Source organism: Pan paniscus, chromosome 1 (assembly GCF_029289425.2).
Source record: "Pan paniscus chromosome 1, NHGRI_mPanPan1-v2.0_pri, whole genome shotgun sequence".
Classification (NCBI taxonomy): domain Eukaryota; kingdom Metazoa; phylum Chordata; class Mammalia; order Primates; family Hominidae; genus Pan; species Pan paniscus.
Genome location: NC_073249.2, coordinates 19,198,509 through 19,225,200, shown reverse-complemented (window position 1 = coordinate 19,225,200; position 26,692 = coordinate 19,198,509). Strand labels below are relative to the sequence as shown.

Here is a 26,692-nt window from a genome sequence, read left to right as displayed (position 1 = left end):
CAGCAAGAAGTCAGTACACATTCCTAAGGTGCCCAGTGCTCCCTGAAGAGGGGTATTCTTGATTGTAACTTGAGATTGTGCAAGACATGCATAAAACACGGAGCTCCTTGTACCTTATAAATAGACAGTGTCTATTTCCCTGGCAGTTTTTCCATATGTTCTTTTTTGAGTTTGTTTTATTTCCCCCTTTTAAAGTCTAGAAGAGCTGGATGCACAAAATACATTTTGGAACTCACTTATCAGAAGAAAGCCCATCAGAAGAACAGCATTTGCTTTCCTATTATTGATACTGATATTAATAAATAGTGAAATAGCGCTTGGCACTTAGGGAACAATGCTTTCCACCTCCAATAGCATTTGCAAGCATTAAGGAGTTCTTCTAAGCATTGCTTCTATAAGGTAGGAAAGCACTCGCTCTCTTCCATTCATCAAAATATCACACACATCTACTACAAGAACCTATGTTCTATTGTTCTTTTTTGTTGTTGTTTGATTTTAACACAGAAGAGTTACTTCTTGGCCATTGTATATAGTCAACATTAAAAATTTGATTTTTTTTTTTTTTTTTGAGATGGAGTCTCACTCTGTCACCTAGGCTGGAGTGTGGTGGCACAATCTCGGCTCACTGCAACCTCCACTTCCTGGATTCAAGCAATTCTCCTGCCTCAGCCTCCTGAGTAGCTGGGGTTACAGGCGCACACCACCATGCCCGGCTAATTTTTGTATTTTTAGTAGACACGGGGTTTCACTATGTTGGTCAGGCTGGTCTCAAACTCCTGACCTTGTGATCTGCCCACCTCAGCCTCCCAAAGTGCTGGGATTACCAGTGTGAGCCACTGCGCCTGGCCAAAATTTGATTATTTTTAACCATTGAGTCTCCCTACTTAGGAGAGAGACTTCCTATTTCCCTATTTAGGAAATATTAGTTAAATCTGAGACAGAGAAGTCTGACTCTAGCACTCTCGGCCCTTTGATGGGAAGGGGAAATGTTTTTTCTGTTTTGTTTCCACACAAAGCACCAAGCAAAACCCCAACGCTGAGCTGCCTGATGGAACTTTCCACAGTGATAGAACTGTTCTACAAGGTGCATTCTTGAGCATAGCAGCCACCAGCCACATGTGGCAAATGAGCACTGGAAATATGGCTAGTGTTATTGAGACACTGGATTTTTAATTTAGTTTAATATTAATGATTTTGAATTTACATTTTTGGTTTTTAAGAGACAGAGTCCCTCTTTGTCAACCAGGCTGGAATGCAGTGACATGATCAAAGTTCGTTGCAGCCTCAAATTCCTGGGTTCAAACAATCCTCCCACCTCAGCATCCCAAGTAGCTGAGACTATACCATCACATCTGGCTGATTTAAAAAAAAAATTTTTTTTTTAAAGACCAGCTATGTTGCCCAGGCTTGTCTCAAACTCTTAGCCTTGCACAGTCCTCCTGCCTCAGGCTTCCAAGTACGTGAGAGTAGCTGGGACTGCAGGCTGAGCTATGGCACCTAGTTATTTTTTTGTTTGTTTGTTTATTTATTTTGAGACAGAGTCTCTCTCTGTTGCTTAGGCTGGAGTGCAGTGGTGCCGTCTCAACTCACTGCAGCCTCAGCATTCCCAACTCAAGTAATCCTCTCACCTCAGCCTCCCAAGTAGCTGGGACTACGGTTATATGCTACCACGCCCAGCTAATTTTGTTTATTTTTTGTAGAGACAAGGTTGCATTATGTTCGCCAGGCTGGCCTTGAACTCCTGCCCTCAAGCGATCCCCTGCCTTGGCCTCCCAAAGTGCTGGGTTTGCAGGTGTTCCAGCTCCTGAATTTAGATTGGAATCGACACACGTGGCTGGTGGCTACCATATCAGACAGCACAGCTCTCACACCTCAGGAAAATGTTGTCTCTGCATGCAAGAGGGATTGCGGCCATGAGGAAAACATTCATATGGCCCTATTTTAAAACTTGGCCTTTGAAATGAGTTTTTAGATTTTTAAAATAGAAATATCTGGCTGCTCTGACAAATCTCTAGAAAAGTCAGGCTTGAAAACTGCCAGCACCCTGGTAGTGTGGTTCATCGCTCATCAGTCTTTAATGCTCTGTTCAAAGTAACCTCTATATCAAGGTTGCTTGAGTGAAGGGAATGCGTGGATACTGACAAGCAGGCTGCCACGGGCTCCTGAGAAAACTTCTGTGCACATTCCTCTTTTGCATGAGGCTCTTCTATAACTGAGATTATTTTTTTAACTGCGGAATGTGGCTGTAAATTAATAGCTTTCTTGACAAAAGAGCCTCCCAATGCCAACTACTGATTTTCTGTTCTCTATCCATTTTTTGTTAAGCTAGACACATTCGCATAGAACACCAAGGACAGCTCAGTGCAGAGGAGACCAGAAAGGGCAGGTCTTGGGCCAGAGAAGTGGGTCAGGTAGGAACAAAACAAAACAAAATCTTTATCCCATTTGGAAAGGAAACAATCACAAGCAATTTGTGCCACTGCCAGAACGCAAGTCCAGAAATGCTTGTACCCAAAATACAAGTTCCACTGAATACAGCCCTTAGAATAAGGATGGAAGCTCCTCTTGGCACCCGGCACTTACATCCAAGGAGGCAAACTGACGCCTGCTGTCAGATCAGGGGAAGTCAGGAGGTTAATAGTCTTGATCCCAAACCTCCTGGGAAAGCTGAAAAGTTGAATCCAGCTGCAACAGACAGCTTGGGACTCAGGAGTGATATATGGCTGTCTGTCACTCACAGACTGTACGCAGGCATGCCAGTAACGTCTCCTTAAAGCAGAAGAGGGAAAATGAGAATCACAGCAAACAATTACCAATAACAGTGAAAGCTGAGATAGAAAGCATCATTACTTTTGTAATTCCTTTTGTGTGAAGGTGTGTGAATTTATAGCTCGCTCTCTATTAAACCATCTAAGAGTTAGCAGTTATGCTTTGCACATTGCTGAATATAGTAATTATCTATCACTGCATAACAAATCACCCCAAAACTTAGTGGCTTAAAACAACAATCACCATTTTTTTACCTCTCACTGTTTCTGAAAGCTGTGATTCAGGAGTAGCTCAGCCAGGTACTTTGGGCATAGGGCTTCTCCTGAGATTGCGGGCGATGTCAGCTGGGGCCACAGTCATCGGAATGCTTGACGGAGTTGAAGAATCCACTTTGGAAGTGGCTCACTCACACAGCTGGTGAGCTGGTGTTGCCTAGTTGCTTTTTGGTACATGGGTCTCTGGACAGAGAGTCTTCATGATACAGCAGCTGGCTCCCCCTAAAGCAATTGGTCCAAGCACAGGTGGTGCCTGGCCCTGGAAGTCATACACATCACTCCTGCTGAGCTCTGTCGGGTACACAGCCCAGCTCCGATTCACTGTGGGAGAAGAACACACAAGGGAGGCCTGGGGCCTCATGAGCCATCTTGGAGGCCGGCCACCACTGTGGAAAGTGTATTTTTAGAGTAGAAGTATAATTGACCCTAAATTGAAACAACAATGATATGTCACTTTTTATTCTTCACATAAGTATAAAATTTTTAAAAAATATATCCTGCCCCAGAGGGGAACTGGGGAGAAGGGTCATCTCCATTGTGGCTTGTGATAAAATAAATTAGCACCATCTAACTGGAAAACAAAGTAACTATCAACATTTTCAGTGTGTGTGACATTCAATCCTTCTGCTCTTTTATCTCCGTCCTAGAGAAGGACCAAGTATGTGTACAAAGAGGCAAAACCCAGAATGTTTGCTGCAGCTCTCAGGGGTGGGGGTAACAGTAACAGACGAGAAGTAACCCAAGTTGTTTCTTCGAGGTAACTGGTTAGAAAGTTATGGTCCTGTGTGATGGTTGTGCATGTCTGAATATACTAAAAAAAAAAAAAACCCTCTGAATAATATACTTTAAGTGCATGAAGTTTATGGTAAGTGAATTATATCTTAATCAAGCTGTTAAAGCAAACAAAAAACAACTATGGTACATTCACAGAAGGGACTACATATAATGCAGTTGTAAAAAAGATAATAAAGAATAAGCTTTCTAGGATTTCATTAGTGAAAAAACAGAGAATAGTGTATTCAACGTGCTACCTTTGGGAAGGGTGCAAAATAATGATATGCATTTATATTTGCTTATATCTGCACGAAGACAGGCTGGAAGGATACCCAAGAAACAAAGCTGAGGGTGGGGCAGATGGGGAGGAAGGAGGTAGACGGGACAGAGGCATACGCAGGCTTCTCAGTATATATCTTCGTTATATCATTCTGATGTTTGAACCATGTGTATTACCTAATGAGAAATACGATAAAGTAATAAAATACAGTAAAAAATTCTACACATTCTAGTTCTAACTCAATTACTACAATTAACTCTGTAGTTATAGAGATATAATTGTACTTTTTTTTTGAGGTGAGGTTTTGCTGTGTTACCCAAATTGGTCTTGAACTCCAGTGCTCAAGTGATCCTTCCACTCCAGCCCCCCAAGTAGGTGGGATTATAGGTGTACATCACTGTGCCTGACTTTCATTTTCCTTTTCTGAGTTTCAGTTCTCTCTTCTCTCAAATGGATTCATTGTTCTTTGATCTCTTGGTGTCTCTGAAAGTCATTATATATGACTTTGTATAAATTCATTATATATGAATATATGTCTATATTCATTGTGGTTTGAATATATGTCTATATTCATATATAATGTGTATGTATATGTGTATGTCTATATATGTATGTATGTCTATATACATACAGATATACATTCATACATGTTTTAAAAGAGGGAAGGAAAAAGCTTAATTGATTAGATGGTACTCCAGCCTGGGTTTCCTTAGTTATAAGTGTGTAAAAAATGCTTTGCCTGGCTGTGCCCCACAGCCACACTTCACCTATTACCTGAATTATGGGTCTAAGAGATGACGGAAGCTCTTGGAGAACTTAATTCATAACCCACATCTCCATGGAATGTTCCCACCATGTGACCACAAAGTGGAGAGCGACATCGATAACTAAGAACAAGCAATGTCTGATCCTATAGATAAAATGAACAGGAATGGATACTGGGGCAGGAAACCCAAGTTTTCAACAGAGAAGTGATTAGAACAGGGGTAGAACCAAGACAACTGGAATATTAGAATGACGAGACAGCGATATGCAGGCATCTTTTTTCGTCATCTCAAATTCAGAATTTATTGTAGATATGGACACTGTACTAGAACTGCAGGTGCCCTCTCCGGCTCTTCCACAGCCCAGTGTCCCCTTCAGTTGCATGCCACCAGCAGATGACATTCTCACCATCACAGCAACCACTGGATTTACTACCAGAAGATGCCAGTTAACAACATATGTAGAAGTGCAGTGATACATCAATCCACTAGCACTCCTGAACACATCAGCCTGGCGTGAGCAGAGCCCTGTAGAGCCCTGACATGGAAGAAAACAGGCCCCTGAATGAAATGAACAAAAAGATGTGGAAGCAAAGAGAGGAAGCCTAGGTAGGCACTGCCATAAGGAAAGCTGGGAGGTAGAAGAAGGCTCTGGCCTCCCAGGAGGAGTTTGGGGAGCCTGTCTGACACTGTGAATATACTTGCCTTCAAGTGCTTGCAAAGCTGTCACGTTGATGAAAGCATTGAGTTTTATTTTTCGAGACGGCATTCTGAACTGGTGGCAATTCAAGTGAGAAGGACCTTGTCTCCAAGGAAAGAGCTTTCTACTAGGGGCTTCCTATCACTCAGCTCATGCAGCCTGGACCACTGTCTTCTGTCCAGGATGCTGGAACATTAGTGTCCACACCCAGATACAAATAGAATCACGCAGAGCAGCTTGTTCCAGATCAGCTTCTCAGGCCTCATCCCAGACACTCAGAGTTAGCAAGTCAAAGGAGGACCCCAACTTTGGGTTCCCAACAAGCACCCCAGGTGACTCTGATACAGCAGCATGTGAAATGAAATTTGGAAACCACTTAGATAAATAATCTAAAAATGGTTCAACTCAAGTTTCATGTTATCCGGAGTCTGGCCTGCCCTCAAAGAGAGGTAAATTATAATAATCCTTTCTATTTCTTTCCAAGAAAGAAAAAGTCTTGGTTCTGCAACCTTGTTGTCTTGGCAACATTTCTTGTTGAAGTCTGTATTTCATCACTCAAATCCTTGCACCACAAGAAAATACAAGGCACCCTTAGAATTCTGCGGCAGGGAGAACATTGTAATCCCCCCGGGGGCAGGCTGCGACACTATGTTAACAGGCTGTGTGGAACAGTGCTCAACCTGGAAAGGACACCTGTTCCCTGAAAGGGGGCCTGTCACTGTCCCCAGGCATCTGGAGACAAGGTCAGCAGGGTGAAAACACACCCTGCTGGGGTTGAGGGGATAATGGTTCACATCTTTTGTGGCCTGACCCTGGGCATATCACCTGACGATCTTGAGCCTAGTTTTCCATCTGTAAACTGTTGGCTACAATGTTCAGATGCATTTTAATTAATTCTGAAACTATATAGTAACTGTCACTTATGGAAGACCTACTGATATGGTTTGGATATTTGTCCCCTCCAAATCTCGTGTTGAAAAGTGACTCCCAGTGTTGGAGGTGGGAGGTGTTTGGATCACGGAGGTGGCTCCCTCATGAATGGCTTAGCACCATCCTCTTGGTGATAAGTGAGTTCTTGCTCATTTAGTTCACCCAGTGTCTGATTGTTTTAAAAAGGCTGGGCCCTCCTCCTTGCTCTCTTGTTCCTGCTCTCACTATGTGATGTGCCTGCTCCTGCTTCACCTTCTACCATGATTATAAGCTTCCTGGGGTCCTCAGCAGAAGCAAGCTGATGGTGGTGCCATGTTTGTACAGCTTGCAGAAACATGAGCCAAATAAACCTTTTTTCTTTATAAATCATCCAGCCTCAGGTATTTCTTTACGGAAATGCAAAAACAACCTAACACACCTACGAGAAGCAAAGTGTGGAAGTGTTCTCTCTAATATACGTGTGTGTGCACATGGTAGAAGGACCACTACTTATACCTATGAGTAAAAGCTTCTGAGTCCTCCATGAAGCTGAGCAGATGCTGGTACCATGCTTGTACAGCCTGCAGAACTGCGAGCCAAACAAACCTCTTTCTTTATAAATAACTCAGCCCCAGGTATTCCTTTACAGCAATATGTATATATATAGCAAATATATATATAGCAATATTTATAGCAAAATGAACTAATACAATGCTCATACATGTAAGTATGCATACATGCGTGTGTATACACATATGAATGTGTGTGTGTGTGTTTTTCTCATCCTTACAATAGCCTCAAGGTTGTTGTTATTCCCATTTTTCTGGTATAGAAAGTGAGGCTCCAAGAAGGTAGGTATCTTCAGGCAGGTCTCAGTTCAAGGGGAGCTATTTGCCAGTATCTGTCCATGCATGTACTCTTTGACTCAGCTATTCTACTTGTAAGTAATCAGCAGTGCTCTAGTTTTCTATTGCTTCTGTAACAGATTGCCACAAATTTCGTGTTTAAAAAACCACAAAGTTATTATCTCACATTTCTATGACTCAGAAAGCCAAATGGCTCAGCTGGTTTCTCTGCTTTGGATCCCACAAGGCTAAAGTCAAGGTGTTGGCTGACCAGGGCTCTTATCTAGAGGCCCTGTGAGGAATCCAGTTGCAGACTCATTCAGGTTATTGATAAAACTTGGTTCCAAGCAATCATAGCACTGAGGTCCCTGATCCCTTGCTGCTGCCAGCCAGGACTGTTTCTCAGTATCTGGAGGCTTCCCACACTCCCTGGCTCAAGGATCCTTCTTTTTCAAAGCCAGCCATGCTGAGTTGTCTTTCTCATGATTCAAATCTCTCTGGCATTCCTTCATCCCTCCTGCCTCCAGCTGGAGAAAGCTCTGTGCTTTGAAGGGCTGTCTTAGTCTGTCTGGGCTGATATAACAAAATACCTGAGACTTGGTAAAATAATTTGTAAACAACAGAAATTTATTGCTCACAGTTCTGGAGGCTGGGCAGTCCAAGGTCTTCCTTACCAGCAGATTCAGTGACTGGCCAGGGCCTGTTCCTTAGAAATGGTATCTTCTGTGTGTCCTCACGTGGTGGGAGGGGCAACCAAGTTCCCTCAGGCCTTTTTTTTTTTTTTTTTTTTGAGACAGAGTCTCGCTCTGTCACCCAGGCTGGAGTGCAGTGGTGTGATCTCGGCTCACTGCAACCTCCACCTCCTGGGTTCAAGCGATTCTCCTGCCTCAGCCAGCTGGGACTACAGGCACATGCCACCAAGCCCAGCTAATTTTTTGTATTTTTACTAGAGAGGGGGTTTCACCATGTTGGTCAGGATGGTCTTGATCTCCTGACCTGGTGATCCACCCGCCTCGGCCTCTCAGTGCTGGGATTACAGGCGTGAGCCACTGCGCCCAGCCGTCTCAGGCCTCTTTTACGAGGGCACTAACCCCAAGAGGGCTCTACCCTCATGCCCTCATGACATCATCATATCCCAAAGGCTCTGCCTCTTAATACAATCACCTTGGGGAGTAGGTTTCAACATACGATTTGGGGGCCATGCATATATTTAGACCATAACAAAGGCTCATGTTATGAGGCTGTTCATCCAGATAATCCTGGGTAACCTTGGTTTCTTAAGGTCTATAACCTTGATTCCATCTACATAATCCTTTTTGTCATATAACATAACATACTCAAAAGTTCCGGGGATTAGAACGTGAATATCTTTGGGGCAGTCATTTTGTACAAACTGCACTTAATGCAAAATGATATATCTACAAGAATAGTCATTGCAGTATTCTTTGTAATAGTAAAATAATGAAAATAACCTAAATATGCATCAGGAAGTGAGTTTATACATTATGGTTTATATGACGGAATATACTATGCAGTTGTTAAAAAGAATGTGGCAGCTCTATATGAGTTTATATAAAAGGATCATGTTATTGGCTGGATGTGGTGGCTCACGTCTGTAATCCCAGCACTTTGGGAGGCCAAGGCAGGTGGATCACTTGAGGTCAGGAGTTCAAGACCAGCCTGGCCGACATGGCAAAACCCCATCTCTACTAAAAAAACACACACACACACGCACAAAAACTAGCCGGGCGTGGTTGTGTGGGTGCCTGTAATCCAGCTACTTGGGAGGCTGAGGCAGGAGAATTGCATGAACTTGGAAGGCGCAGGTTGCAGTAAGCCAAGATTGCACCACTGCACTCCAGCCCAGGTGATGGAGTGAGACTTTGTTTCAAAAAAATTAATTATGTCATTGTATTTGGTGCAAAAAGGAAGAGTATAAATGCTACAATTTGTATTTGTGTCTATTTATATGCATCAATGCCATGCAACATTTTTGGAAAAGATGCACAAAAGACTATTGACCCCAGCAGCCTCCCAGGAGGGCAGATGGGAGACATAGCTATCAAGCTAGAGGACAGAGCTATCAGGGCAAGGTACTGACGCTGGAGCCAGGCTGCCTCGTTCAGGTCCGCACTGTAGTGTGAGTTTGGGAAGGTGATCTCTTTGTGCATTAAACTCTTAATCTGTTAGTTTCACAATGTCTTTGTGCCTCAGTGTCCTCCTCTGCAAATGGGAATGTTAATACCGCTACTTTTTGTAAGCTTAAAAAAAAATTCATGCATATGTGCAAAGGTTTAGTGTACAGCCTGGCACAGAGTAAATGCCATAAAAGTATTTGCTATCATGATCTGTCCAAGAACACATAAGTGAATTATGGAGGGCTGAGGGGAGATGGTGCCACATTGCTATGACCAGCGACTATCATGCAGAACTTTTGAGCCCTCCCTACTGTGAGGGTCCAGAGAGAAGGGGCAGTTACTCACCCGAGTCACTCTGAGAAGTAGAGGTTAGGCCGTGGAAGCCAGGCCAGGCTGAGCAGGATCTCCTGGCTTTAGGTCTAGTGGTTCCTTTTTGAGACAGAGTTTCACTCTCTCACCTAGGCTGGAGGACAATGGTGCAATCATAGCTTACTGCAGCCCTGAACTCCTGGGCTCAAGTGATCCTCCTGCCTCAGCCTCCCAAAACGCTGGGATTAAAGGACCAAGCCACTGTGCCCAGCCGGGTCTAGTGGCTCTTCCATGGCCTCATCAGTGGCAAGAGTGGTCACCAGGGAAGCAGCACATCTCTGCCCTGTTGCTTGCTCACCAATGAGGTGAGAAATAAGGGCTTTAATAGCTGCGATAACAATTTTTAGGAGATGCCACCTCAACCCAGGGTCTGTTTTCTGTTCCTTCCCTATGTACTCCCCTTAAATCTCCAGACCCCATGATACATGAGCTAGAGCTATTTGATTTGGGCCTTTAACCTCAGTTCGTCTCTTGTTTTGCAGCTGTGAAATAGGAGAATTAATATTACCCAGTTTCCCTGAAAGAGGCCTGAGTCACTTTGGTTATGCACCATTTTCCAACACTCTGAGAAGCAGCCTCAAAGAACTACAAGAACCTTTTTAGAAGCAGTTGCAACTGACTGCCAAGGAAAGTTCTGGGCCATAATTCTTTAACGAAAACATTCAGACCTTTCCATGATTAATCAAAAGGGAAATAAGGAAAAGGGAAATCATGAATTTGTACTAAATCGCTACACTTGGAGCAGACGCTGCCTCTTGGCAATTCTTTCTCAGCACTTGTTCTGCCAAAGGGAGAAAAAGAAATAATGCATTGAGAATTTCTTCCCCTCTCTTCTGTCTCCTGATCTCTTATTGTTTTCTTCTAGAGGTCAAATGTATTTGCTGAGCTGCCTCGACAAATACCTGCCCTCCACTCAGAGGCTGAAATGTCATTGCTGAAAATGAGGAAATGGAGTGACAGTGGAAGAGCTGTGGAGTGCGGGCTCCTAGTGACCAGCCCCTGCTGGGACACCCACCCCATGCAGACTTCACTACAGCCTTCACAGAAGCTAACACTGTAATCAAGGTTGCAGGATTTCTGCTCCCTTGCTTTCCCTCTCTTTTGACTACATATTTTATTTCAGCCCCGTGGTGAATTATTTATTGGGAGGGGAGGTGGGAGAAAGTGAGGAGAACTCAGCCCTTTGGGAATAATAAGAATGTAAGAAGACACAGCGGCCTTTCTCAGCCGGGAAACAGGAAGCACAGGTCTCCTTTTTAAATCTAACTAAGGTACTGGTAGAGTCGGCGGATGCTTGTTGAGTGTGGCTTTTGTGATGCTTCCAGTATGTAGCAGCAATCTTCCCAGATGTAGCCAAGGCCCAAACCTGGGGGAAACGCATGCCAGTCAGAGGGGAGGCTCAACCTCCCTCACGGGAATGCCTCCTTTGTGAAACCCGCTTGGTAGGGCTAAGAAAAGGCTTGGACTTTGCTGATGCAGTCACTTCTCAGCTCCTAAACAGAGTGGGATGTAGCATCTGAGTAAAGGCTTACCCTGGCTTCAGAGGAGCTAGATAGAGATTCAACCCAGGGCCAGGCTTGTTTCTAATTAAAGTGGGCTTACCTGTCCCCAGCACCTGCACAGGTAACGAGACTCACCCAACATGCCCACCACTGCTGTATCAGGTACCTCTGTAATGCTCCATCAGAATAGTCTACAAGAGTTCACAGGTTGGGCACGGTGGCTCACACCTGTAATCCCAGCGCTTTGGGAGGCCAAAGTGGGATGATAGCTTGAGGCCAGAAGTTCAAGACCAACCTGAGGAACATAGCAAGACCCTGTCTCCATAAAAACTTAAAACTTAACTGGCATTATGGCATACACCTATAATCTCAGCTACTTGGGAAGCTGAGGTGGAAAGGATCACTTGAGCCCAGAAGTTCAAAGTTAAAATGAGCTATGATTGTGTCGCTACACTCCAGCCAGAGCAACAGAGTGAGAATGTCAAAAAAAAAAAAAAAAAAAAGAGTAACACAACTTCCAGAAATTCATATGCCTTAGGAGCCGTGAGAGAGAAACTGCTTCCATTTGACACATGAGCAATGTCCAATGCTACTTTGGGTCCCATTGCCAATGTTTGCCTAACATTAGTAAATCATTCCTGTTTATACCAGGGTTTTGCAGTTATTTTCTCTGGAAGTTCTGTGTTGTGGATTAGCTGGAAGGCAACGGAGGATTGAGTCTGGGGAGCTCCTTATGAGACGCAAATAGCTGAAAGAGTGGGCAGACAGCCACAAAGCCCTCCTGCTCCTCCAGGGCTTGTTGGCCAAAGAAAAGTCATGTTCTGGCTACAAGTGACATCCAGAGAGCAATTTTACTTTTATTTCTACATTTTTACAATGTTCATTTTTTATTGACTAGGGAGATACAGTTTATGATTAAATAATATTGACTTGCCATAGAGTCATTCTGGTTGCATTCATTTTGGCATTGGATTACCTGGGATCAAATTCCCGCTCAGACATTTGCTAACTCTGCCATCTTCAGCACTTAATGTACATGAGCTCTCTAAATGTCCTAGCAACCCTGCAAGGCAGGCACAATGAGTATCCCCATTACACAGACTGGACAACTAAAGCTTAGAATAAGTAAATGCATGAGCAGGCATTTGATCCTAGGCAGTCTGGTTCCAAAATGAACATAACCAGAATGGGTACTGAAATAGTTATGATTCTAAACACCCCCTGTGTCAGCCAGCTCCAGCTGCCATAACAAAGTGCCACAGACTGGGTGGCTTAAACAACAGACATTTATTTTTTCACAGTTCCAGAGGCTGGAAGTCTGAGATCAAGGTGTTGGCAGGGTTGGCTTCTCCTGAGGTCTCTCTCCTTGGCTCGCAGATGGCCGTCTTCTCCCTGTGTCCTCACATGGTCTTCCCTCTGAGTGTGTGAGCATCCCTGGGGGCTCTTTGTGTGTCCCCATCTTCTTACAAGGACACCAGACATACTGGACTAGGGCCCACTCCAATGATCTCATTTTAACTTGGTTACCTTTTTAAAGATCTTGTCTCCAAATGCGGTCACATTCTGAGGTGCTGTATGTTGGGGCTTCAACACGTGAATTTTGGAGGGACATGATTCAGCCCCTCACACCCCCATTTCTCAGATGAGGAAACTGAGGCACAGAGCAGTTAGAGCATGCAGAACGTCAAAGGTAGAGCCAGCATTTAGACCTTGGGCAGACCAGTCCAAGGGTCCTGCTGCCAACTTCTACGCCACAGTTTCCCAGGCTCGAGTGCAGGGGTCAGACCATTGCTTTACATCTTGAGACCATGATGCTGGCTGTTAGGAAACGAAGGTCCTGGGATTCAGGAGAGCTGGTAGAGTGCTAGCATCAGCGCTCTATGTCCAAGGCAAGAAAATAAAGGTAAATTGGAGATTGAGTGTCTGATCTCAGGTCTTACGATATATCTGCAGAGAGAAGAGAAGTTTCTACAAGGCAAGCCCTCTGGCTCTGATCCCTCCAAGGGAGCCTCTGCACCCTGGCCCTAAAACCTGGTCCCATTAAGTGCTCAGGCCTGGAGTCAGACAGAATGGGCTTCTATGTGCCTTGGGTAAACCACTTAACAATTTGAACCTCTGTTTCCTCAGTGAGAAACATACACAAGGCTGATGGTGAGTTTTCTGAGACGAGACATGTTTCCAGCACTCCCCACAACACCTGGCACATAGCAGGCTGTCCGTAACTGCAAGTGATCATGATTGGGGTCCCACCTCCCAGGCCCCCCTGCAGGTGCAGCAGGAGGAGCAAGGACACAGGTCATGCCCAGTCTGTGAGGAGGTGGCACCAGGCTGCAGCCATGAGTCTTAAGCTGAGCTACAATCTCCCCAGGAACAAGGAGATTGGAGCTCGATTCTACTCCTCCAGGTTGCAGGCAGAGCCAAATACACTGAGAGGCTTAACATTCCAGATTAATTCTTCCCTCCAGTGGTTTGCAAAAGCTGTGAGTTTGAAAAGAAACAAACTCAAACTTTGAGAGTAAGAGTAGGGAAGTGGGAGATGGTACTGTTTCAGACAAGGGTGGGGTTGGTGGACATTTCACAACAAAGCCCCAGTGGCACAGGCTGTATTTGGGCTTTCCTGCTGCATTGAGAGGTCAGCAAGATTGCCTTGGCTGGGAACCAAACTCATCCTGGTTTCCTGTCTTGGGATCTCAAGGGGCTAGAATGAGCTGCTATTCCAAGGGAGAGAAGAAAGCAACCCCAGGAAGCCTGGCCCCGAGGACTGTGAGGTATGGTGGGGCCTTGCTGTGCCCTGGACTGGACAAGAGGCACCCTGGGCTCTGGACACAGCCAGATCTTCAGCCAATTGCATCTCTGGCCCAGGGCAGGCCCTTTATCTTATAGCCCAGTGGTGCCTCTCTCCTCACCTAGGAAACAAAGCCAACAGGATCTGCACCACCTCTGCCTCCGGGACATTGGAAGGACTAAATAAGATCAGGTACGTGCAAAGAGTTGCAAAAATAACCAAAAGGTAGGTGCTGCGTGGAATCCAAGCTGCTCATGTTATTGTGCGTTTGGCATCCTCCAGGAAAGCAGCCAGGCAGCGGGGCCATCTCGTGTGCCCCAGTGCAGGTGACAGAGCTCTAAACAATTCACACCATCTGAAATATGCAGAAAACATAACTGCAGTAAGCTCAGGACAATAGATTTCCCATCATTCTTTTTTTGTAGAAGGTGTAAAAATAATGATATGTGATTATTATAATCACAAACTCCATGAAATTAACAATTTAGCCAACATTTATTGAGAAGCGACGAGGTGGAAGACCATGCTGGCTACTGTGGAGGCGTTCAGGGTAACCAAGCATATTTCTTATTTCCAAGATGTTTATAGACGAGAGGCGAAGAGCAGTTTTCACTGTATCTGTGTGCTCGCTCTTCCTTTTATTCAATCAGTAAGCATCTATTTAATGCGTATCGTCAAGCACTATGCCAAGTTCTAGGGGTTCACACAATATAAAAATACATGAACATCATAAATGGTTTGATAGAACAAAGTATACAGGGAGCATAGGGAAGGAAAGGTTAATCCTGACTTAAGAAATCAGAGAAAGCTTCCTGGAGGAGGCAACATATGAGCTGTCATTAACTGATGGCTGAACTTCTAGTGCTTAGAGATGGGAGAAGAGCCCTGAAGAGAAAAGGAGGTAAGAATGCAGGCAACAACTCAGGGGGGCCCCTGCTGGCCTCAGTGTGGGTGGGTGCTTGTCTCGGTGTAGCTGGAGTGAACGCAAGAGTGGTCCCAGCTCAGAGCCGTCGGAGGGCCTAAGCTCCCCACCCAAGCCCCAGAGCTGGCCCCCCGTCTCTCTTTCCCATGATTTGGCTTTGCCCTGTTTCCCACAGCAAACCAGAGGTGAAGATGGGAATTCTTAACCACAGTCACTTTCCAGCTCGCCACCACTGCTTTCAGGTGGGGACCCTGGGACCCTCTTGCTGGACTTTCACTGCAGACCCCGACTCGCCTTTGCATCAACACCCACCAGGCACTGCGCCCCTCACTTCCCTGAGCTCCTCCCCCAGCTAGCTCTCCCATTCTCCCTTAGGTGTCTCTGAGTGGAACAGGGACAAGATAACGTATGTTTCTACTAGAGCATAATCTCAGGGCAGTATTGTGCAAAGGGCTAGGAGTTTCTTTCCTTCCTCTTGCCAAACCTTCCAACAGGGGTGGTGCGGAAGGTGCTGGAGATGCGGGGATCACTGCTCAATTCCGAATCCTCGACTGCAGAGCCGTTGAAAGGGTCAGAGCTGGGCAGCTGTACTGTCTTTTTTTTTTTTTTGAGATGGAGTCTCTCTCTGTCACCAGGCTGAAGTACAGTGGCGCAATCTCGGCTCACTGCAACCTCTGCCTCCCAGGTTCAAGTGATTCTCCTGCCTCAGACTCCCAAGCAGCTGGGACTACAGGCGTGCACCACCATGCCCAGCTAATCTTTTTGTATTTTTAGTAGAGACAGGGTTTCACCATGTTGGCCAGGATGGTCTGTATGTCTTGACTTCGTGATCCACCCGCCTCAGCCTACCAAAGTGCTGGGATTACAGGTGTGAGCCACTGTGCCCGGCCCGGGCAGCTGTACTTTCTGAAAGAGACTCTTGGGTCAAGGGCACAGGGATGTGGGAGAGGAACCAGGCAGCAGCCAGGTCTGGAGGCTGTGGGGCAATGCAAGAGAGATATAGGGAAGACCTGGACTCCGGATGAGCCAAATGGAATGGAAGAAGTGAAGACATGTGAGAGAAGTTGTCAAAGAGACCCAACAGAATTTGCCAGTGGCCTGCAATTGGCAGGTTTGAGTGAGGCAAGAGGGACAGACTGTGTGGAGGTCTTGAGGCGGGTGACCAGGAAGATGACTGTCCAGTACTCCCAGCTGAGGAAGGAAGGAAAGAAAAGCCATTCTGCAGGCTGCGGGGTTGGGGGTGTGAGGGCGGCAAGCTCAGCTGGGAGCCTCTGAGTGGAGCAGCGCTGAGTACCTCTGTGTGGCCCGAGGAGACATTGACAGGCTGGACGCTCACCTCGGGCCACCTGGAGGGCATCAGCCCCCAACACTCAGCACAGGGCCCAGCCACGGGCCAGGGAGGGAGGAGGACATGAGGCCCACCTCACAGGCTTCAGCAATGGCAGCAGAGTGTCCTGTCGGCGCTGCCTGCAGGCCTCCTTCTGCCCTCCCATCATGAGGAAAGCCCCTAGGAAAGGCCTGGCAGCAGTGAAGAGCGCTCCAACGTGCTGTGTTCTCAGACTAGAACCATTTCTGCCCATTGTAGATACTTGTCCTGTAGGTAATCCTATTAAACATTCTGGGATTTTCCCACATGCTCTAGCATGAAACCACAATCTCAGAGGCAGTGAAATTTAGCTCAGGGAGATTCTTTGGAAAAATAATGATCACAAGAGTTTTTCACATGGTGTGGGGACCAAAACTCACCCCAAATCCTACAAGGCAGACTGCAGGCAGATAAAATACTAACTTAAAAAAATTGTATTTCCATAGGTTTTTGGGGGAACAGGTGGTGTTTGGTTACATAAATAAGTTCTTTAGTGGTAATTTGTGAGATGCTGGTGTACCCATCTCCTGAGCAGTAAACACTGTACCCAAAGGGTAGTCTTTTATCCCTCCCCACCTTCCCACCCTTTCCCCCAGAGTCCCCAAATTCCATTGTATCATTTTCATGCTTTTGTATCTTCATAATTCAGCTCCCACTTAGGAGTGAGAACATCCAATGTTTGGTTTTCCATTCCTGAGTTACTTTACCTAGATTCATGGTCTCCAATCCCATCCAGGTTGCTGCAAATGCCATTAATTCATTTCTTTTTATGGCTGAGTAGTATTCCATCAAAAATACTGACTTATGCCAAAAGTAAGACTAAGCATGACAGGAGTTCATATTTCCTTCCAGTGGCTGGTGTCCTGTCTCCATCCTGCCTGGGATAACACTGAAAATTGCCTTAACTTCCTACATCCTGGTATGAGCAGATGGCCTGCAGGAGACTTGAAGGAGCTTAGCTTTCTTTTCTATCTTGAACACACATGCAGACAGGTGAATCGAAGTGAGAGGAGGCAAAAATGTCTCCCCCGACTCCCGTGGAGAAGCGGAGCTGTCCTGGTTGGACTAGGCATTGTTATCATCAGTTGCCAGTCCCTGGGCATCTGCCTGAAGGCCTAGGCTTCCTGGAGGAGTCTTTTCCCTCACTACGTGTCCCCACCATAATCCATGTCCCTTGTATTAGTTTGCTAGGACTGCTGTGTAACAAAAGACCACAGCCTCGCTGGCTTAACCCACATAAACTTATCATCTCTCAGTTCTGGAGGCTGGAAGTCTGAGATCAAGGTGTTGGCAGGGTTGGTTCCTTCTCAAGGCAGTGAGAAGGCATCCACTCCACACCTCTCCCCTAGCGTGTGATGGTTTGCTGGCCATCTTTGGCATTCTGTGGCTCATGGAAGCAGCACCCTCATCTCTGGCTTCATCTTCACATGATGTTCCCCTGCATGCGTGTCTGCCTCCAAATTCCCCCTTTTTATAAGGTCTCCCTTTACAAGGACTCCAGAATGACAGTATCTTAGCTAATCATATCTGCAACAACCCTATTTCCAAATAAAGGTCTCATTAAGAGGTGCTGGGAATTAGGACTTGAACATGTCGGTAAGAGGGTGGTACACAATTCAGCCCATCCCATTCCTCCTCTCTCTCTCTCTTCAAAAACCTTTCACAGAGCCCTCATTCCTAGATGGAACGAGGAATGGTAATGACCACGATCCTCCCCTCCCAGGATCTGTGCCACAAGGGAAGATCAGAACCTTCAGCTGCCAGAAGCGCTGCGGCGGAAACGTAGGTCTCCATCCAGGCTGATCTGAGCTTGGCTTTCTGGAGCACACAAACCTCAATGCACTGAACTGCTGCCGGACCTCACCTTGCCAGGCCCACTGTGCTCAGACTCACACATCGCTCCATCCACTGGAGGCTGCAGAGGCAAGATCCACCAAGAAGATGGTCTTCCTGTCCAGGATGCCCTTCCCTGAGAGAAGTGTATTTAATCTTAAATTCAGATGTTTGTTTGTCTACCCACTTAAAACACCCTGTTGAATAAAAATTACTCAAGGAACACATGGAGGCTTTGTCCATGTAAAAGAACAAACATCATTCTCTTCCTGGAGCTGTCTCCTCATAAAATTGCCTTCCCCACTTTGCACCCTTCTCTGACCTCTTACCCATGAGACTTTGGAAGGACCCCGTGGTTCAAGGCCGGGAGCTTGTGTCTGGCTGCAGCAGTCATCTTAGACTCCCAGAGGCTACCTGCAGAAAAGTGGAGTATGTGATGCCTGCAGCCCAAGGGGCCATCCCCAGGGGAGTCACAACAAGGAGTGTTTGATGCCTGCCACTGAACCCACAGTTCCTTTAAAGGGAGCTTCAGATTATCTATGGGGAAGGGGAATCTTTAAGTGGCATTAGGGCCGGAAGGGGAGAGCTGGGAATTCATCTGGAAGCCAGATTTGCATAGCAAACACAATGGCTTTGCAGGAAGCATATCCTCATTTAGATGACATTTGATTACAAAAGGTGTTCAATGCTTATACACAGTTGGTGGGAATGAAAATTAGTTCAGCCACTGTGGAAAGCAGTTTGGAGATTTCTTAAAGAACTAAAAATAGACCTACCATTTGAGCCAGCAATCCTATTACTAGGTATATACCCAAAGGAAAATAAGTCACTCTACCAAAAAGACACCTACACTCGTATGTTTATTGCAGCATGATACACAATGGCAAAGACATGGAAGCAACTTAGGTGTCATCAACGGAGGATTGGATAAACAATAGGCAGTACATATACAACATGGAAAACTATGTAGCCATCAAAAAGAAGGAAGTCATGTCCTCTGCAGCAACATGGATACAGCTGGAGGCCATTATCCTAAGCAAATTAATGCAGAAACAGAAAAATGAATGATCACATATTCTCACTTATGAGTGGGAGCTAACCCCTGGGTACACATGGATGTAAAGGTGGGAACAACAGACACTGGGGACTCCAAACGGAAGCGGGAGAAGGAGGGGCAAGGGCTGGAAACCTTCCTATGGGTGCCCTGTTCACTATCTGGGTGACGGGATCAATGGAAGTGCTGCACCAAACCTCAGCACTATGAAACATACCCTTGTAACAAACCTGCGCATGCACCTCTTGAATCTAAAATTTAAATTTAAAATTTTTTTAAGATTTTCTTTTATTTGTAAGTTACTAACTAACTTGAGAAGGGGTCCGTAGCCCACATCAGCTCTAGTGGGCTCCCGACCCCTCCTCGTTAGTACCCCAGAACTGGGTTCTAGCTCTTCCCCGAGCCATCCCCTTCTCCCTTCTTCTTTGTCTTGGTCTATTTGGGCTGCTGTAACAAATTACCATAGATCCGGTGGCTTAAACAACAGAAATTTATTCCTCTGGGTTCTGGAGGCTGAAAATCCCACATCAAGGCATCGGCAGATTTGGTGCTTCATGAGGGCTGCTTCCTGATGGCCATCTTCTCATTGTATCCTCCCAAAGGGGGAAGAGAGATGGAGAGCCGTCCCCTGTTTCTCTTCTTTTAAAGGCACTAATCCCATTCACAAGGACCCTGCCCTCATGACCCAATCACTGTCTAAAGGCCCCACCTCCTAACACCATCCCCTTGGAGGTTAGAATTTCAACACGTGAAATCCTGGGTGGACACAAACATTCCATGTAATGCCTGTCTCCATGGCCAGGCTGGTCAACTGTATCTCCTCTTGCTTCCTGATAAGAAATACCTTCTAGCCACGTGCAGTGGCTCACACCTGTAATCTCAGCAATTTGGGAAGCCAAGGCAGGTGGATCGGTTGAGCCCAAGTGTTTGAGACCAGTCTAGGCAAACCAGTCTGGGCAACATAGTAAGACCCTGTCTCTACAAAGAAGAATTTTTTTAATTAGCCAGGTATGCTGATGCAGGCCTTTAGTCTCAGCTACCCAGGAGGATGAGGTGGGAGGATCTCTTGATCCCTGGAGATCAAGGCTGCAGTGAGCCATGGTTGCTCCACCGCACTCCAGCCTGAGTGACAATGCAAGACCCTGCCAAACAAAAAAAAAAAAAGGAAGTATCTTCTTCTACCTCTTTACCCCTTGATTCCCAAACTGCTTGACTCTTTGCATCTTGATATCTTGGTCTTGTTTTGCCCAGTTTAGATTTGTTCATCTGGCTCTGTACAAGTCACCTGATTTCTGCTGCTCTGGAAAGCCTGCAGGACTGTGAACACCATACCCTATAATCAAGGGCCCAAGGAGCATGAGCTGGCCCTGTCAGAAGCAAGGACTCTGCCTATTTGTCAACCCAGTTCCCTGAGACCTGGACTTAGGGACCCCCAGCTATCTCTGTTCCCTCAAGTGTAAAATGAGGGTCCAAATGATCCACTTTGCAGATTGCTAGGATGATGACATGAGGCAGCCATGCAAATCCCCCAGCACAACGCCTGACATCTCCCCGAATCTCTTAACCATTACTGCTGCCATCAGTGAGGCTCCTACCCTCAATGTGGCCTCACCTGAGCCTTAGGGCAGGGTGGCTTTCAGGAACCTGTGGTTCTGAAGAGGTGGCTGAGTTTGGGTTCCTTGCAAGGTAGGTATCTGAGTGAAGTAGTTTATGTGGGTGCTGATCCTGGAAGCATGAGGGAGGGAGCGGGGCAAGGAGACGGAGAAGAGTGTGCTGTCAAGATCATCACTTCAGAAAAGGAGGGTGGGACCTCACCAGGTCCTCTGAGAAGGGTGCAGGACGCCTTGCAGCGCTGCTTTGAAGGGTGGGGCTGAGGCCTTTATCCCTACACTCCGTCACCATTAGTGGTTGCTCCTGAGAGGCTGCATCTCCTGTCCTTCTCAGGTGTCAGACTCAAGGGACATCAGTAAAGGCCCTGGGGTAGACAGTGAAAGGACACAGGCTTGTGGCAAGTGCTAGTTGCTGGAAGGGAGTTAAGTTCCCATGGACTGGCCCATGAGGCTGCAGTGAAATTCAGAGGTGGGCGCAGGAGGTGTGGCCCCCACCCTAGGGGCATCTGCTCCAGGGAGTGAGACCAGAGAGTGAGGTAGTCACCGTACTCATAGCGGCTGTGTATATGTACGTTTTAACTGCTTTATTTTAGTGCATTTGCTTTATTTTGTTTTACAAAGGTAATATATGCTCATGGTAAAATTCAAATAATTCATAATGTTGCCAAGTGAAAAGTAAATAAAAGATACTTTTCTCCCCTAAATCTTTATTCCCACTCTCCAGAAGTAACTTCATTTTATAGTTTCCCGAACTTCTTTCTCAATATTCTATCCACATATAAGCACAAATACCTATTTCTACCTTTGTTTTGTTTTACCCAAAATGGATTCCAACCATACATAACTTACATAACTGCTTTTTTTTTTTTCCACAAAGTAACATCCCCCCGAGATAGGTAGATGTAAATCTAGCCTGTTCTTCTTAACAAATGAATAATAATCATTGTATGGTTGTAGCATAATGTACAATTGTCTGCTATTAGTGGCGATTTAAGTTGTTTCCAGTCCTTGCTATCACAAGCAATGCTGCAAGGACCATGTGTGTACATGTATCTTTTGCATGCTGCTTCAAATATATCTGCAGAGTAAAATCCTTGAAGTGCTTCATCAAAGCTACGTTCATGTAAAATTTTGACAGAGATTGCTAAATTGCTCTCCAAACACATTGCATCAGTTCACACTCCCACCAACAGACAAGAGTGTGGGTTTCCTCTTATCCTGCCACGCTCAGAATTATCCAGTGTTTAAATCTTTGCTAATTGTTGTGCAAAAACAATTACATCTGGTTGCTTCAATTCTTTATTAGTGAGGATAAACATCTTTCCATGTAGCTACTGACCATTGCATTTCTTTTAAGGAAATCACTTTTGTCTATGTTTCTGTGGGGTGCTTCATATTTTTCTTATTGATTTGGAAGAGTTCTTCATGTGCCGATAGGGTTTTAATGATTGTATCACCACAGTGAGAATTCTTTTCGGGCTCCTTATATCAGATTTCCCCTGACCTGGTTTATCATCCGAATCATCTGGAAAGGTTCACAAAGTACACATTCCTGGACCCCATCCCAGAATTCCTGACTCAGTTTGTCTGCAGTGGAGCCAAATATCCGCATCCTTGTTTTTTTTAAAGCTCCCTAGGTGATTCTGGTGACCAGAATCCTCAGTGGCTGGCTTAAGGGACAGCAGAATTTACCACTTTCAGGCTGCCCTTTGTGTAAGACAGGTTCCCATCTTCTTAGGGCAAGTGAGAAGAGCCTGCAGTATCAGGTGTCTGCTACTTTCTCACAAGGTTTCAGAGGACAAAGAGAGCAGAGACTGAAATCAGGGCCAGGTTGAGCATGGTTGACTCTGACTCACTAGGCCTTAAACCCTTCTCCCCCAGAGGGAAGCATTGCCCAAAACCAAGAGAGGCAGCTAGCCTCCTGCTTCAAACCTCCCAAAAGGGAAATAGCAGGTTGCTTGCTTAGGGTCGTTCAGGATGTGGCTCACCCTTTTTGTTTGGGTAGATTGTTTCCTTAGGGCACCGGTTGCTGGCTCTGGTCCTCCATCAGTGTATTGGTCACTTTCAGGGCGAGTGCTGTGAGCTTCTTCCCATCCCCTACCCAGAGCCAAGTTCAGCCTCCCAGATGAGGCTGAGTATTCTGGGGGTTGAGAGCAGAGCTTCCTTCCTTGAACAAAGCAGGGTATCTTCTTTCTGGTCCTATGTCATTGTCATTCTCTTTGGCATCCCTCCCATGTGGATGTGACTTGCAAAATTGGATTAAAGTCGGCTGTTTGTAACTCAGAATTCACTTTTCCATGGAGACTCTGTTTGGATGGAAGTTAATTGCCAGCGTGGTTGGTGAAAGTCCACTTCACCAGTGAGGTGGGTGGGTGTGAGTCCCAAGGGTGCCCTCCCTCTTCCTGGTTCTGTCCTCAGCCAAGCATAGGGGTGACCCTCACCTTCCTCAACCACAGTAGAGGCCTGGAAGGCAGAGCAGGGGAGCCCCCATTGTAGAAAATTCTTTAGAAATATTCTTTATAAATCAGACAACTTTAAGTTATACAAGTTGGGGACCTCTGATATTGCACAATTGTTCTGCTTTACTGTCCAAAGAACACCAGGCAAGCTTGGCCTATTTTATAAAAATAATAGAAAGAAGAGTAGATCAAGTTTAAGTTCATAAATAAAACTGATTTATAGATTGTAAAATCCACTTCTTAAAAACTCTGGCATTAAAACAAATTTACAGCTGGCTGCAGCCTGTAAAATCTGTTTTTTACTTTCCCTCAAAAGAGCTTGATTTAAACTCATTTCTTCCCAAACTCTTCCAAGCACTCAATTCTGATAACATTCCGAATTACTGAGACTCTCTCAGTGTAATGGTGCTAGGTTCATTGCCTGATGCACAGTGAATCAATTTACTGAGACACCGAAGTTTGCAGCAGAGAAAGAGTTGAATAATTGTAGGGTAGCTGAACGAGGAGATGGGAGGAAACCTCAGTTCCAACTCCCTGACGGGTTTGGGGATGGGTTTTTTCAGGAGTCTGGAGGGTTGAAGGAGTAGGATGTGGAAGTGGTTGATTGGTTGATAAGTGAAGGGGGACATTGATGATGAAACCACATTTCTGTGCTGAGTCAGTTCTTTGGTGGGGGTCCTCAGACCGATTGGCATCAATCGTTCTGCTGGAATTCAGAATCTGAAGAACACCTTAAGCAATTCTCCAGTATAAAGGTCCAGCGTCAGAAATTCTATCTATAGGAATGGCAGGGAGCAGGTGGCCAGCGTGCTACATAGCTCTTGGTTAGTTAGCAGCTGCGGGGAAGGAGGTTGAAGGGCACCAGTGCTCCCTGGTCAATGCTTAACTATAATTCTGCCTAAAGCCTGGCTTGTAATTCTCGTTAACCCTGTGAGGGCAGTTTCCTCAGTCCCAAGGACCCCTGCTCAGTTAGATTGTCACATTTTCCCTAAAGCTGTGAGTTACAAGATTGGCTGCAAGCAACCCTCTACCCCAAATTGCCCAATGGTGATTTTTCTTCCCATGACTTTGCCACTTGCACTGACCTTCACAGATTGTCCCTCTTGGAAGAGGTCAGGGATGGTCACTCATAGGATCATGCCTTTCTCATTTATCAGATATATATATATGATATATATATTTCTCATTTATTTTATATATATATATATATATCAGCATGACTTTATATATGTAAAGTTACTTTGGATTAGAAATAAAAGGGGAAGAAAAGGCAGCCCTTCTTCCAAGATGGTGAAGGCAGAGATGAGAACAGAGAGTCTCTACACCCAAACCTCAGGGTACCTACAATGCAGCTATGAAAGTTCAATTATCCATTTAGTTGTCTAGACTCACACTGTAAGGGCAGAGCTTTATTTATTCCTGTCCTCCCTTCCAACCCTCCTTATCCCCCGCCCCTGCTTCATTTTTCTCCACTGCATGTGTCATTATATGGCATACTAAATATTTTACTTATTTATAAACTTCATAAAAGCAGGCATTTAAAACATTTTTTTAAATTCACCACTATATTACCAGCATGTAAAACCATTGCTGGCACATTTTGAATGCTTGATAAATATTGGTTGAATGGATGAAGGTTGAGAATATTGCTCAAACCCTATCTAGGTTTGTTTTATACAGTGAACGTCTCTGTAGATTTACTCCTGTGTTTATGAATTTCCTTCTTCACCCTCCTTCCTTGCAGCCCACTTTTTCCTTCTGGGTTCAGTCTCCTTACTCCTGAAATACACACTTAGTAGTTCTTTCAGTGTGGTTCTGCTAGCCAAAAATTATTTTAATCCTTGTTTGAAAATACATTTGTTTTCCTCTGATTCTTGAATAATGTTTATATTGCCATAGAATTCTAGGATATCATTTATTTTGAAATGAAATTCCAGTGTATCTAATAGCATTTACTTTTTATGCCATCTTTTTCTCTGTGGTTGTTTTCAAGATCTTTGAGTATTCTGTAGGTTCACTGATGAATCTACATGTGGGTTTACTTTTATTCATGTTTCTTGGGATGCATTGCACTTCATGAATCTGAAGATTTGTGTCTGAAATCCATTCTAGAAAGTTCTTAGCCATTTTCCTTCAAATAGTAATCTTCTCCCATTCTCTCTATTCTGTACTGGAACTTCCATTAATAGATAAGGTGGATTCTCATCATTTTCAGTAGTTATGTTCCATAAAGCCACCTCAAATATTGAATCAAGGAATACAGAAACATGCTCCTGGTGGAAATATAGGGTTAGATTTCTACAAATCTTCAGTGACAACATTTTCACCAACCAATCAATACATAACCTTGTTCTGTGTGTGTTTTTGGTTTGACTGCACAGTCATGAGCTACATAATGACATTTCAGCCAATGATGGACCATATATATGACAGTGTCCCATAACATTATAATAGAGCTGAGAAATTCCTATTGCCCCATGACATCACCCTGAGCAATTGACTACTGAGGAGTTGTTGGAGCTGGAACAGGAACACATATCTGAAGAAGAGTCAAGTAAAAGGAATCAGTAGAAGAACAAGAAGGAAAACACACACAAAAATTCAGTGCAGGGTTTAGCAGAAGCATTTGCAGATCCCAACAAGCTCCTTAAAAAGTTGAAAACATTAACCCCAACACTGGAAAGTTTTCATTAGTAGACAGGAATGTTCATGGTGCACTATCTCCTTACAAGCAAATCTATGATTAAGAAAGAAAGCAAGAAACCAAGCAAATCACCATGGCCATATATGTCTGAAAAGAGTGACATCCCAATAAAAGCCTCAGGCAGGTCCTCCAGGAAATATCCCAAAAGAAGGCCTTGTTACTATAGGAGATAGTATTATGTTATTGCCCCTGAAGCGCTTCCAGTGGGACAAGATGTGGAGGTGGAAGGCAGGGATATTGATGATCTTCACCTTGTGTGGGCCTAGGCTAATGTGTGTGTCTGTGTCTTAGTTTTTTTGTTTGTTTGTTTGTTTTTGTTTTTTTGAGACACAGTCTCGCCCTGTTGCCCAGGCTGGAGTACAGTGGCATGATCTCAGCTCACTGCAACCTCTACTTCCTGGGTTCAAGCGATTCTCATGCCTCAGCCTTCCAAGTAGCTGGGACTACAGGTGCCTGCCACCATGCCTGGCTAATTTTTGTATTTTTAGTAGAGATGGGGTTTCACCATGTTGGCCAGGCTTGTCTCGAACTTCTGACCTCAGGTGATTTGCCTGTCTCGGCCTCCCAAAGTGCTGAGATTACAGGCGTGAGCCACCACGTCCGGCCCAGTTTTTAACATAATTTTTTTAAGTAT

General features: G+C 45.1%; 1 long non-coding RNA gene across 1 annotated transcript; it reads left to right on the top strand.

Moving 5' to 3' along the window:
- The first annotated feature begins 14,024 nt into the window (after nt 1-14,024).
- LOC130541028 (uncharacterized) lies at nt 14,025-18,454 on the top strand. The gene is made up of 2 exons (XR_008955071.2): nt 14,025-14,302; nt 18,065-18,454. It is a non-coding gene; the product is annotated as an uncharacterized LOC130541028 (long non-coding RNA).
- The last annotated feature ends 8,238 nt before the right edge of the window (nt 18,455-26,692 follow it).